Genomic DNA, 15,480 nt, shown 5'->3' with positions numbered 1-15,480 from the left:
TCATAGCCCGTACTTATAGGCTTCTGGGCTTATGCCGTGTCAAGAAAATAAGGTGAAATTCTTTACGTTTCGCAGAGAACTTTGCTCTGCGTCTTCAGAAGTAAATCTCGACTGTTCACGAGAAAGGCTTCTCAAAGAATGAGGTTTGAATTTAGACGTTATAATAGAAGTGGAAATGGTACGTTCATTCGTCACCAGATGGTTCACCGGACGCGGTACAGCGCTAGCGTTCGAAGCAGAAGCTGACGGAACCATCAGAATCAGTCTGAGAGGGTCACATAACATAACAGGTGTACACACATACGAAAGTATGACATTGACACAAGCCTGGAATACACAAGCCTGGAATGAAACTGGAATTAACTACATAAACTCTGGTTGTGCTGTTTGAGGACTAATCAGACTCCTGGCTGCAAACTTACTTTCTCTGCAGACGCATAAGTCTTTCGTGATCAACAAGTAGCCCTAAGCCAACGGTCATACCATGTTGAATACACCGGTTCTCGTCCGATCAACGCAGTTAAGCAACATTGGGCGTGGTCAGTACTTGGATGGGTGATCACATAGGAACACCACGTGCCGTTGTTTGGCTCCATGACTAAACAGTTAGCGTGCTGGCCTACGGTCACGGGAGTCCCGGATTCGATACGGGGGGGGGGTCGGGAATTTTTACCATTATCATAATTTCATCCTCATCATGACGCGCAGGTCCCCTACGGGTGTCAAATCAAAAGACCTACATCTGGCGAGCCGAACTTGTCTTCGGACACTCGCGGCACTAAACGCCATACGCCATTTCAGTAGCCCTGACAGTTGTTTAAATGTTGTTCCCATTCTGCTTTCTGTGGGTCGATGTAGGCTATAAGGAGTATTCATCTCTTTGTCTCATCATGGTCCATCTACCACTATCTTCACTTTCCCTCCATGTTTTAACTTTGGCTTGTCCATTTAAAAGAACTGAGTCCTTCTCTTTATGAAACAGTCTGAAAATATATTCGCTTTGTTGAATAGTGTCTAATAATAATAATAATAATAATAATAATAATAATTGTACCGGGCGGTACACCTCCACGCCGCTAATTCAAAAGGTGCGCCAGTTGAAACTCCTCTGCTGGAGGAAGTCTGAACTTTATTGACGGTATTAATTTTCTACTTTCTCAGAAGATGTCACTACCTGTAAATTTTGGAGTTTTAGAACTGTGTCATTTTTGATGTGTTTTTGTTTTGCTTGAAGTAAGAAGTGTGAACTTTCTCTTCTAGAGGACACTACTGAAGAACTACAATAGTGCACCCTAGTGTGAAGAAAAAGAACTGTTCTTTGGAGAAAATTTTATTTCAAAAGTTTGTTCTTTGTTAAATTTCTTTCAGTCATTGGTTAAGTTGGCAATATTACCCCTTTCTTTCCCCTTGTTTTAAATCTAGCCAATCCCGAATTTCTGAAATTAATTTTCCACCAATAATGTGTTTCTTCTTCATCTTGTGTAGGGGTTTCTCTTTATTCTCCAATAGAGTGATTGTGGGCGGGTGTTCTCATTCCCCTAACGCCTAGAACCTTCCGCGAGAGTATATAAACTGCTGATTTTAGGGTCTCTGCGCCACTTCTGTTCCATCTTTCAGTGTGTAAAGTACATAGCAGGGGGCGGGAAGCGCCTCTTTCTTCAGCAGCGGTCAACAACAAGGTAATGGCCAATTAATAACTTCTTTCTTTGCTAGCTCAGCAGTTTAACTCTCGGGGCGGGTCCGAAGCTTTTTCCATTATGTAACCTTCCTTAAAATGTAAAGAAACTTGTATCTATTTCATCTTTTAAACTGCATATCGGGATAGAGAGTGCTTAACCCTCTCGAGCTCCCAATCATATTGTTTTGAGGTGAACTTATTTTTCTCAACCTATTCTTCGTTAATATAATGTAAATTGTTCTTTTCTGAAGTCACCTCTGTAGTATGGGATTAGCCCTTGCATTAACGGCCTAGTGCCAAGTAGGTTTTAAATAAAGTGTATTAGGAGTGCGGAGAGCCTCCTTTCAAGTTGGTATTTTAGAGGCCATATAATTAACCTTTTCTCACTTAATAGGCCTCAGTAGATTGGGTATTTTACCCCTGTGTTTATGTCCGTTGAGGACAGCTTGAAGGTGGAGTTTGGTGTGGCCTGGGAGAGGCTTAAATTTGAGAGCGAGTGGCTCTTTTCCGGAAACTGAGTCTTGTATGCCTCGAGGAGGCTTTACGGTGTAATTTGGAGCAAGTGCTCCAGGGTTTGATTGGGGTCTTCTGCCCCGTTGTTGAAATTTGTATATCGCAAAGTTGGGCTAGTTGCTCAAGAATTGTGTTTTCAGGGCTCGAAGCCCAAATCCTGTAAATACTGTAATTGTACTTTGTTGTCTTGCTACTCCGTACCTGCCATTCTTGTTATTTCTGAATTTTGGAAAGAAAATATAACCTTGTTAAATTTTACATTTAACTTTAATTCCGTAGTTGGAGACCTATTCACACCCGCACCTTCTTTCACCTCTACCTACCACGGAAATCCCCGTAACAATAATAATAATAATAATAACAATAATAATAATAATAATAATAATAATAATAATAATAATAATAATAATAATAATAATAATAATAATAATGTCCGCCTCTGTGGTGTAAAGGTTAGTGTGATTAGCTGCCACCCCTGGCGGTCCGGGTTCGATTCCCGGCTCTGCCACGAAATTTGAAAAGTAGTACGAGGGCTGGAACGGGGTCCACTCAGCCTCGGGAGGTCAACTGAGAGGGGGGTTCGATTCCCACCTCAGCCATCCTGGAAGTGGTTTTCCGTGGTTTCCCACTTCTCCTCCAGGCAAATGCCGGGATGGTACCTAACTTAAGGCCACGGCCGCTTCCTTCCAACTTCATTGTCTATCCCTTCCAATCTTCCCATTCCCCCACAAGGCCCCTGTTCAGCATAGCACGTGAGGCCGCCTGGGTGAGGTACTGGTCATCCTCCCCAGTTGTATCCCCCGACCCAGAGTCTGAAGCTCCAGGCTTGAGGCGGTAGAGGTTGGATCCCTCGCTGAGTCCGGGGGGGGGGACCGACCCTGGAGTGTAAACAGAATACGATAATAATAATAATAATAATAATAATAATAATAATAATAATAATAATAATTGTACCAGGAGGTGCACCTCAACGCCGCGCATTTAAAATAAGTGCCTTAATGAACTCCTCTATCGGTCAAAAGGTAAAACTGAAACTACACGAATTTGGAACTTTAATCAGAAGATGTCACCACTGAAATATCAAGTAATTGTTTTGTTGTGAAGTTTCCTAAACTGACTGAATTTCTCCTGGTTTTGTTTGTTGTACACAAATACAGTAGAGACAATACGCGACCCTGAACGAGATATCGAGGGACAGCTATTGGAGCTCTATCTAGCGAGTAGACCTGGGAACTACTGATTCTGTCATAAGAGCACGTGTATTTTTGTGTGAAGTTTTTGGTGTTATTTATGCGTTTTCAGTGAGTTGACATAATTAAATAGTAGCGTATGTAATTCCTTGATATCTCCTCTCAACATGAGGGGAAAGGTATGTGCTGTGTTTGGCTGCAGTAACTATGAAGTAGAGAAGAATGCGCGGTCGTTCTTCAGGTTCCCTCGTGACAAGAAAATGTAAGTAATATTGTGTTTGCATATATATTCTCCCAGTGACAGAGATCTTTATAGTACTTCATAATCATCTGACCTGCTCAACCCATATTTTAACTGGATTAAAATGTAATACGCATATTTTATTGTATAGTGCAGCAGTTAACCTTCAATGCCGATGTGTTGTTGTAGGTGTGATCTGTGGGTTTTGAAATGTCACAGAAATGATTTGGATAAGGTGTACGAGAAAGAAGGGACGTTACGCTTATATAAGAATTATACGACCTGTTCAGATCATTTCCAGGCCAGCGACTTTAAAAATCCTCGACTATACAGCCAAGGGTATGTTACATTTTTACTCTAATTGTACGTAAATATTCCTCAAAGCATCACTATCGACAACATTTCCATACTTTTCTTTCTTTTATCCCTCTTCTCAGATTAAAGCCGGGATTTTATAGTTTTTCTTTCTGTTAGTAGGCTTCATGTTAAGAGGAGAACTGTCCAGCTATTAAATGTTAATTCATTGCATCATATGTGTAAGGAATGTGCCGATATTTTTATTAACAAGTGTTTTAATGTGATTATACAATGTTTTTAAATGAGAAAAAAAAGACAAATCCAACCGTAAGAGTTCAGGCTGGAATGCTGAAGCTAAAAAAAGTAATGCATAAATGAAAGATCATTTCACATCTTGTTTATATGTCTAATTTCAGTCTTTGAATAATAACCTTTTAAATAATTCTTCATTCATTTATCCAGAATTGCTTTAGCAACTTCGAAGTAAATATCTCAATAATATTTTCTTTCTAGACGTAATTTATTTATACATTTCCATATATACATTTCCATTGATATTTGAATTTAGCGCGATTTTTCAGGTCAAGTCACTAGGAGCGCCACCGTCGAATTGTCTCCCACAAGGTCTGTCTAGGGAGGTCTGGTCACGCTACCACAATCCTTTGCGGTGGCGGCCATATTGGGTCTTAAATATCGTATAACGAGATTATTAATGATGTAATGATGTGAGTTATTACTTGTATTTTGAAGGAAAATGGGATACTGTGCCGCACCAAACTGTCAAAATAAGACAACTGACGGAAATAGAGTGTTTTGTTTCCCGAGAGGAAAGCAAAGGAGAGCTCAGTGGGTTCAAAACTGTAGGCGTGACAAATAATTCCGTCTTGTGCGAGGTTAGTGAAGTTATACATTCGTATCATTCCTGAATAATAATATGTTTATATGAACGATGTTTTATATTTATAGGTCTTATTATGTACTTTCTTCTAGCATAATTTTGAAGAATCGCAATTTGAACTAAAGGGGGCAGATGAACGTAAACTACTCAGGTGGAATTCCATTCCAAAAATTTTCAACGTCCCTAATCCACCCAAGTCTTTGACATATAATAGGAAACCTCCCAAAGAAAGAGAATTGTTTTTCAAAACAAGCAAGAAAAGTAACAGGAAAATAGTAGTACTGATGTTTATGAAAATTTCCTTTTCATGTGTCCGGCTCCAGGGCTAAATGGTTAGCGTGCTGGCCTTTGGTCACAGGGGTCCCGGGTTCGATTCCCGGCGAGGTCAAGAATTTTAACCGTAATTGGTTAATTTCGCTGGCCTATCACTTCAAACCAACCATTTGTGTCCAGCTTGCCATCATTACAACAACAATTGTTAATAGCAGTCTTATACGGTACTGTAGTTATTATTTACAGCTATATTTCATTCATCTTAAATGCTCTATGGAGTACATTATATGGCTGGACAAATACTTAAAAGATGACAACACTCGCACTAACCAACTACTGTAATTTAACGTACCGTAGCCTAACATAATATCCTTATGTAATCCCTAAAATAGCCTAACCTAGGTTAACTCAACTTAATAGTGACTGAATTTCTATTTCTTATGGAATCTTGTCTACCAATGGCTTTAATTTTCTTAACCATTATTATTATTATTATTATTATTATTATTATTATTATTATTATTATTATTATTATTATTATTATTATTATTATTATTATTATTATTATTATTATTATTGTTTGCATGCATGTTAGGACTCAGTTAAGAGCCCCATGGTCGCCAACCCACGCTCCCTAGTTAGGAGCTCCTGACGCCCCTTTCACTCATATCTTATGACAGGCAGGGGATACCGTGGGTGTTATTCTCTTGCCCCCGCCCACAGGGGGAAATCAATTTGAGTTGTGACTACGAGGCCCTTAGCTGAGTCTTTACATTGCTTTCACTTACTTGTGTTAGGCTCTCACCTATTCTAGTCCACCGACCTCCCCTGGTCAACACTTGTTCTTTTCCGACCGCGACGGCATTAGCGCATTCAAGGCCTAGGAAGTTTTTCATTTCCACGCACTTTGTGGCCTTCATCTTTATTTTGCCGATACCTCCATTTTCCGAAGTTGGACCCCTTCCATTTGTTTTCTTCTGATTAGTGTTTATAGAGGATGGTTGCCCAGTTGTACTTCCTCTTAAAACAATAATCACCACCACCACTTTGTACTATATAGCTGCATGGGTTATCAATAAACTAGTTAAGAGTAGCTAAGAACATCACTCTTGTTGCATATGTGCAGAGTATTTTTGCCTTAGAACCCAAAGAAATACTACAAGAATGGATAACAACAGTTACCATACATAATTTAATGCACTCAACTCAAGAGGCATTCAGTGCTTGTCAACATACTGGAGTAACCTTTTAGAAACGCAGTATCGGTAATTACTTTCTTAATAAAGAAAACGCTGAAGGTAATTTATTACAACTGTCTTTTAGTACTTTAAGTACAGTAGGCCTACTTCAAGTTCAGTATTTCATGTACCGGGAATCAGATTTCTATGTTTATGTCAATAAGATTACGCATTTGACAGATGATATTAATAAGAAACACAGTAAGACAAAGTTGTAAGGAAGTAAAAGAGTAGGACATGAGCTTTTCTGTTGATACTTGTTTCTCAAAAAAAAAAAAAAAAAAAAAAAAAAAAAAATCAGGCTCTGTTAATTATCTGCCTATTCAAATAGCTGTGAATGTATTCATATCATTTGAGTGTTGTACAGTTATAGTTATATATACATGAACAATAGATGTCCAATTAAATTATTTATGAAAAATAGTTGGTATTTTGTTTTTATTTCAATGTACGGCACAGAAATCCTCTAAATTCGAATACACTTGCCTTTGGTTACTCTCGCTTAAAGACCCAATATGGCGGCTCCATAAGAAGCATTCGTGACTTGACCTCCCTAGACAGACCTTGGTCTCCCATTTTAGCAAGGTTAAATCCGTAAGTGTCGCGTATTGTCTCTACTGTATTTGCTATACATCAAGAAGTTTGAACATATTATTATATAGAGATTGAGACGGCGGTGGTATTAACGTTAGAAATCGCCTTTTTCGCCCAAAAATGCCATTTTAATTTTTTCACTGGAAATGAAAACTTGAAGTCTCTACTTTAAAATGAGATATAATTCATACAAATATTCCAACTGTAAGTATCCGAAAATAAGATTTAAATAGCCTCGTGCTCGCATGATACGGGGAGTGGCTGCAGTGTCCTGCTTACATGTAAACATCTCGTAAAATTTTCTTATTCAAATTTATCTCTTTGGTGCGACATGCCTCCTGAGTATATAGTTCATAGTTCTGAACAACAGATGTCAATACTTGTATATTCCAAAGACTTTTATTCCATTGCTAGGGAACAGATATAAACAAATATGTCAGCTTCCTTGTGGCCAAGTGGTCTTTCAAATTGTGACCAAAGAGTTTCTCTGTGAGTGTGTACAAAATGGGTTCTAAAAGCCGATGTGGAGCAAAGAAAACGAGAAAATTTCATGGAAATAGACATAGCAAGGTGAATGTCAGTGTTACTTTTGCTGTCAGTATAAATAATGAGACAGAAGGTAGGCCTAATATAAGGGAATCATTTGCTAGTGCTTCTCAGTCCAAACTTACGTCTGTGGGTACCTACAGTGGCTCAAGAAAGTATTGGTCTGCCCATAGCCGTGGTACGAACGGAACAGTATAGTACAAATAATGGTCCATATAAAGGAATTACACGTATGTGGATATGTAGGACAGTCAAGTACATCATTAGGTTGACTATGGAGCCAAGGAGATTCACACTGTTTGCAAACGGACCAGTAATACACCGGCTTGCGTCATTACATGCCAAAAAAGTATTGGTCTAGTAAACAATATCATCGTGACATAGTGCTGTGTGCCGCAACTCGAGCTCATTGTGTCTCTGCTGACATGCTGGAAGGTAATGTTCAGCACTGTTTCTGTGTTCAGCTAGCAATGGGAAGGAAAATGAAAGAAACAACCTTGGAAGAAAGGAGGATTGTAGTGCGACTGTTTCCAAAAGTAAATCTTTCAAAAACATAATTGAAATTATTGGAAGAGCTGTTACAACTGTTAGAAATATTGTGTACAAATACAAAAGAACAAAGACAATAGAAAATAGACCAAGAAGTGGCCGCCTCTCCAAGTTATCGGTACAAGACAAAATGGCAAATTGTGTGTACAGTGGCCCAAAATCCTCAGCTAAGAGCGCCGAAGATAGCAGCTGCGTTACAACAGGATGTAGGAGTGCAAGTGTCATCTAAAACCATCCGAAATGTGCTACGCAAAAGAGGATATGAGGGCAGAACAGCCCAAAGAAAGCCGTACATCAGTAAGGCTAACAGGAAGAAGCGACACGTACGCTAAAGAGCACAGAAATGACAGCTATGAGGATTGGAAAACAGTCGCTTTTACCGATGAGGGTAAATTTACACTCTTCAGATCAGACAGACGGGTGACTGTGTAGAGGAAGACGCATTCTGAACTTGAAGGGAAGAACCTGACCGCCACTGTGAAACATGGAGGGGGTTCCCTGATGGCGTGGGGTTGAATGAGTGCGAATGGTGTAGGTGTATTAACCTTTATTCCAGGGACTATGGATCACAAAACATACACTAACATCCTGAAGACACATCTTCCATCAAGTGAACAAAAATTGGGACTCTTAACAAAGTGTACGTTTAAGCAAGATAACCACTCCAAACACACAGCCCTAAACACGAAGCTATGGCTGTTATATAATACACCGCGTTGGATGGAGACTCCACCACAATCTCCCGACATCAACCCGTCTAGAATTTGTGGCACTCTTTGCAGCAAAACTCCAGAAAACATGCAATATCAAACAAAGCTGACCTGAAATAAGCCTTACTCACCGAATGGAATAACATACCAAAGGAAACTACGGAAACCTTGGTACGATCGATGCCAAATAGGTTAGCTGAGATTATAAAGAGGAAAGGAGGGCCTATAAAGTACTGAAACGTTCACGAAGGTTCAAGAAACTGTGTTATGTTAATTCAGACCAATACTTTTTTGGTGGCAAATGAGAGTGGTTGTTTTAAGTTATGGCGTTTTAGTTATATGGATATGGAAGAATTATGTTCTTCTTAGTATGTACATGTTACACAAGATGATAAATAATAAGGATTCTAGTTATGCCCATTTTGATCATCATTCCCTTCGATTCCCCGTCCTCACATGTAGCATATCTCGACAGACCAATACTTTTTTGAGCCACTGTACCTCCCTCGCTCAGTGGAGGGGACCCGTCGCGGCTTCGGCCCGGCGGGGTCCAAACTTACGTCTGTTAGTATTGAATCTGATAGTGTTAATGGCATTTACAATATCATTATTGAGATAGAATGCTTTACACATATATTATCTGCATTAGCTTGCCCTAGTTGCTTCAGGTGTAATACAGTTTTTGTAAAAAGCCTAGAAATTCTGAGATTTGGTTGGGAAATGTCCCTTGCATTGTTCTGCAGCAACTGTGATTATGAATTCCCCAACTGACAGGAGCACTCATCGATAAGATGCAAAATTATTTGGTATTGCTTTACGTTCCAGCACAGGCAGTATTCACGCCATGTAAAATGGCATATGGGCCACATTGTACCATTTGACAGCAACAAAGGACCGTCCCACCCACCATAGGTGTCCTGTAGGAGCTGACAGCTGGTGCTCTTATCAGCGAGCTAAAGTAAATAATGAGATAGAAAAATTTAAATTCAAACTAGGCCTGTCTTTTGACATTCTTCACGCAGTGAAGCCTATATATGAGTGACTCACCGACCCAGAAATGCATGGGTTGACTCAAAATAATAGGTCATTCAATGCCATGGTATTGAGAAGGTGTCGTAAGGAGACATAAATGTGGGGCTTGATACCTTAAAATTAGGAGTGATGGATGCTGTTTGCCATTTCAACTGGGGAAACACAAAGGCAAAAGAAATACTGAAGAGGACGGAAATTGCTCCTGGCAAGTACACACCATTTGGTGTACTTGAAGCTGATGAAGTACGGTTGCACAAAGGTGCAAATCAAAGTACTTGAGTGTCAGAAGAAAATTAAAATAAGACAAAAGACTTCTAAAAAAGGGTCCAACCGATGGAGCAGGCAAGTTTTAAGGTGCCTAAGTAAGTGGGTTCTGTTCACAACTTAGTTCTAAAACTTCAGCGCTGTTTTTCTTGACTGCTATTTTTTGCACACCTTCCCACATTTGAAATAAATGTAAAATCCTTAAAATTGAGATAGAAAACTCAATGATAGATTAAATTAAAGCTAATGAATGTGAGAATGTTGTAAAGTAGTACTTTGTTAATGTTGTGGATATTATTATTGTTATGATTATTATAATAAGCATTTTAACAAGGATGATATTTTATTTTTAAACTTTTGTCAAAAATGATGTCTAGCTCCCTTTCTGTTTTTGATAATTAGAAGATCCTAGTTCACAACATTCTATGAATGAAATACTTCAACTTGGTGAAAAAATTTCAATATTATGACATTTTTGGAAATTTTATGACTTTTTGAAAATTGGTGTTTTTTTATTAAACATTATTTTGGGGTGAAGATAAGGCGGAAAAGATTGATTGCATTATACGAAATTGTTAGTCTAATATTTTGTGTTTCAATGTACGAAACTAAAAAAATCGGTTAAGAATTTTTGATTTTCCTTTGAAACGTTAAAACATGATGATGATGATGCTTGTTGTTTTAAGGGGCCTAACATCGTTAAAACATACCTTAAGGAAGTTTTGTATTCCTAGGTTTTCCATAACTGATCTATGTTCTTTTTTGGGGTTGGCAATACTTCCTTTTCTTTCCGCCAGTTTTGAATCTAGCCAATCACGAATTTTTGTAATTAATTTTCAACCAATCCCGCAATTCCTGTTCACTTTGAATCTGCCAATAAAAGTTAAGAGGGTGTGTCCTGATTTGTCTTGAATGCTCTCGAACCTTCCGTGAGGGTTTATAAACTGCGGCTTTTCACGTTTCCTGGTCAATTGATCACCATCTTGATAAGTGTGTGTGTTAAGGCAGGAGGCGGGGCCGCCTCTTTCATCGGTCAGCAGAACATCTATAAGGTAATGGCCACATAAAATCATTCTTTCTTGCTACCTCCGCAGTTTAATCCAAGGGGAAGATCCGACTCTTCAATTATGTCACCATACTTTTCCAAAATGTAACTTTTCTTTCGGCTAATGCAAAAATTTCATAAAATCTTTAACTGTAAATCGGGGATAGAGAGTGAGTTACCCTCTCGAGCTCCCCTTCATCTTGGTTTGAGGTGACTACGTTTTTGTAACTGTGTTCTCCTGTAATGTGTTGAAGTAATTTCCATGCGAGCCACCTCAGTAGTTTGGGAATAGCCCCTGCTTCATCGGCCGAGAGCCCTATAGGTTTTAATATTTCATTATCTGGAGCCCAGTGTACGCCTCCATTCAGTTTGTGTTCGGGCCGTTTATTTAACCTGTTCTTTTTTCGCAAAGGTCCTGTAGGTTGGGTACAAGATACCCCTGTATAAAATTATTTTCAATTTGTAAGTTGTGCCTTGAGAGGCCAGTGATTGTAAGTTTTGATGTTGCCTTGAGTAGGCTGGAAGAAACTGAGAGCCTGTAAGCTCTTTTCAAAGTTTTGTAAGAGTGAAGCGTGCCTCTGGAAGGCTAGATATTGTATTTTGGGAGTACGTGTTCTTGAATTAGGGGATTTCTGCCCTTGACTAAGGGATTCCTCATTTTTAATTAAAGTTTTGTAAACTGGACCCGGTATCTCTGGAATTGTAAAACTAGGGGCTTGAAGCCCAGAATATGTAAAAATCACTAATCTTGGATTTTCCTAATCTTGTTTCAAGATTGTCGTTGTACCTGATGTTTCATTGTTATGAAAAATTGTTAAGTTTGAAGTTCTAAAAGAAATATAACCTTCAGTTTAAGTTTTAAATTAATTTTTATATTGTAGATAGACCCATTCACCCCGGCACCTTCTTTAACCTCTTTCTGATCCACGGGTATCCCCGGAATAATAATAATAATACTAATAATAATAATAATAATAATAATAATAATAATAATAATAATAAATATAGTGTGGTGGTTAGTGTGATTAGCTGCCACCCCCGGAGGTGGTGGTGGTGGTGGTGGTGGTGGTGATTATTGTTTTAAGAGGAAGTACAATTAGGCAACCAACCTCTATATAACATTAATCAGAGAGAGAAAATGGAAGGGATCCGACACTTCGAAAAATGAAGATATCGGCCAAAGGAAGACAAGGGTCACGAAGGGCATGAAAATGAAAGACTCCCTAGCCCTTGGAAACCTAACAGCGTCGAGGTCGGAAAGAACAAAAGTTGACCAAAGAAGGTCGGATAGGATAGATGAAAGTGAGGAGCCTGGCACAAGTAAGTGGAAGCAATCACAGGTCTCAGCTAACGGCCCCGTGGTCGTCAGCCCACGCTCCAAAGTTCAGAGCCCATGGGACTCCTTTTAGTCGCCTCTTACGACAAGCAGGTGATACCGTGAGTGTTATTCTACCTCCCCCATCCACAGGGGGATCCTCCGGAGGCCCGCGTTCGATTCCCAGCTCTGCCACGAAATTTCAAACGTTGTACGAGGGCTGGAACGGGTCAACTCAGCCTCGGGAGTCAACTGAGTAGAGGGGATTTCGATTCCCACCTCAGCCATCCTGGAAGTGGGTTTCCGTGGTTTCCCACTTCTCCTCCAGGCAAATGCCAAGATGGTACCTAACTTAAGGCCACGGCCGCTTTCTTCCCTCTTCCTTGTCTATCCTTTCAATCTTCCCTTCCCCCCCCCCCAACAATGCCCCTGTTCAGCATTGCAGATGAAGCTGCCTGGGCGAGGTACTGATCCTCCTCCAGAGTTGTATCCCCGACCCAAAAGTCCCACATTCCAACACTGCCCTTGAGGCGGTAGAGGTGGGTTTCCTCGCTGAGTCCGAGGGAGAACCCAACACTGGAAGGTAACCGGAATAAGAAAGAAAGAAGGCAGAAAGAAAGAATTGTTATTGGCTTTACGTCCCACAAATTATCCTTACGGTTTTCGGAGACGCCAAGGTGACGGGATTTTGTCCCGCAGGAGTTCTTTTACGTGCTAATAAATCTATCGATATGGGGCTGCTTATCGAGCAACATTTTCGTAACACTACTCTTTGGTCGGAAATCACCCGTTAACAAGCCGTGCTGCTTTTCTTTGGAAATTTTCCGGTCCTTAAATCCTCAAGTAATCCTGGTGAGTATCCCATACACCGGATTCATACTGTCATTGTGACACAATGACATAGAGTGCGCTCTCTGCTTGAAATCCTTATTGCGATCCCTAAATATCCTCACAAACATATGAAAATATATGTATCCTTTATTTACAATCTCGTTTATGTGATTATCCCAATGAAGATATTTCCTTATATTAACACCTAAGTACTTACAGTGATCCGCGTGAGGTACTATCACACCGTCAATACAGTAATTAAAACTGAGAAACGTGGTGAAATTCCCAACCTGACTTTCGGCTATTTATTTATGTATTTATTTATTTATTCATCATCATCATCATCATAATCTGTTTACCCTCCAGGTTCGGTTTTTCCCTCGGACTTAGCGAGGGATCCCACCTCTACCGCCTCAAGGGCAGTGTCCTGGAGCTTCAGACTCTTGGTCGGGGGATACAACTGCGGAGTATGACCAGTACCTCGCCCAGGCGGCCTCACCTGCTATGCTGAACAGGGGCCTTGTGGAGGGATGGGAAGATTGGAAGGGATAGGCAAGGAAGAGGGAAGGAAGCGGCCGTGGCCTTAAGTTAGGTACCATCCCGGCATTCGCCTGGAGGAGAAGTGGGAAACCACGGAAAACCACTTCCAGGATGGCTGAGGTGGGAATCGAACCCACCTCTACTCAGTTGACCTCCCGAGGCTGAGTGGACCCCGTTCCAGCCCTCGTGCCACTTTTCAAATTTCGTGGCAGAGCCGGGAATCGAACCCGGGCCTCCGGGGGTGGCAGCTAATCACGCTAACCACTACACCACAGAGGCGGACTATTTATTTATTTATTTATTTATTTATTTATTTATTTATTTATTTATTTATTTATTTATTTATTTATTTATTCACGAAGCACAAGGTACAGCTACACTGAGCAAATTTCACTTACACTGTCAACAGATTAATTAGCAATTGTAAACTTTCATGATAAAATATAACAAACATATCAAAAAATAACATGATCAGGTACACAGCCAACCAATAATGACTGTCCGAATGGAAAACCGTGAGAATGTCCATGTTCATAGCCAAGTCGTCGTGGGTCAAAATGGCGGTATAACCTCTTCACAATCAACTTATCCTTAGGAGACTGTTTACACCCCTCTCGAATGTACCGAGTGCTGAGTGTGGGGCATGTGGAGAAGATCTTTGATTCTGGTGGAGCGGGAGGAACATGGAGAGAGAAGAGTGAGACAAGACATTCCGAGCGGTAATGCCCATTTAAGATCCCGTGGAGGAAACTCAGGTCAGCTACCTGTCGCCTGATGTGCAGCGGTGACACATTTATTGCCCTTAATATCTGCTGCGTAGACAGACTTCTGAGTTTGGGGTTTCTGTTCCTAACAATTGGTTAACATTGGAGGGGGAGGCTGTTGTCCAAATCGGAGAGCAGACTGACTGACTGACTGACTGATTCATCATCGCCGAGCCAAAACTACTGGACATGAAGAAATGAAATGTTGGGGATATATTCATATTAAGATGTAGGTGCTTGCTAAGAGAGGATTTTTGGATATTCCGCCGCTAAGGGGGTGAAAAGGGGGATGAAATTTTAAAATGAGTGTATCTATATCTCAAAACTTCACAAGTTTACATACGTAAAAATTGGTATTAAGAATCTTCTTTAAAAATAAGGAAACACGTATTTTTTGTTTTCAGAAAATCTCAATAGGAGGGGTGAAAAAGGAGCTGAATGCCTTTAATCAGGATACCGGTACTTATATCTCAGAAACTGAAGATATTACAGACATGAAAATTGGTACTTTTGATCTCTTTTAAAAATAAAGAAACACGTATATTTTGTTTTTGGAAAATCCAATTAATGGGAGGGTGAAAAGGGGGTGAATTTTTAGCATGAGTGCATCTGTATCACAAAACTTTTAAAGTTTACAGATGTAAAAATTGGTATTTAGAATCTTCATTAAAAATAAAGAAACACGTATTTTTTGTTTTCGGAAAATCCCAACAGGAGGGTGAAAAAGCGGTTGAATGCCTTTTTTTTTTGCTAGGGGCTTTACGTCGCGCCAACACAGATAGGTCTTATGGCGACGATGGGATAGGAAAGGCCTAGGAGTTGGAAGGAAGCGGCGGTGGCCTTAATTAAGGTACAGCCCCAGCATTTGCCTGGTGTGAAAATGGGAAACCACGGAAAACCATTTTCAGGGCTGCCGATAGTGGGATTCGAACCTACTATCTCCCGGATGCAATTGAATGCCT

General features: G+C 40.1%; 1 non-coding gene across 1 annotated transcript; it reads left to right on the top strand.

Moving 5' to 3' along the window:
- Nucleotides 1-469: 469 nt before the first annotated feature.
- LOC136867549 (5S ribosomal RNA) lies at nucleotides 470-588 on the top strand. Its single transcript, XR_010859737.1, has one exon. It is a non-coding gene; the product is annotated as a 5S ribosomal RNA (ribosomal RNA).
- The last annotated feature ends 14,892 nt before the right edge of the window (nucleotides 589-15,480 follow it).

The sequence above is a fragment of the Anabrus simplex genome, chromosome 3, assembly GCF_040414725.1.
Source record: "Anabrus simplex isolate iqAnaSimp1 chromosome 3, ASM4041472v1, whole genome shotgun sequence".
Classification (NCBI taxonomy): domain Eukaryota; kingdom Metazoa; phylum Arthropoda; class Insecta; order Orthoptera; family Tettigoniidae; genus Anabrus; species Anabrus simplex.
This window is presented reverse-complemented; position numbering and strand designations above follow the sequence as displayed.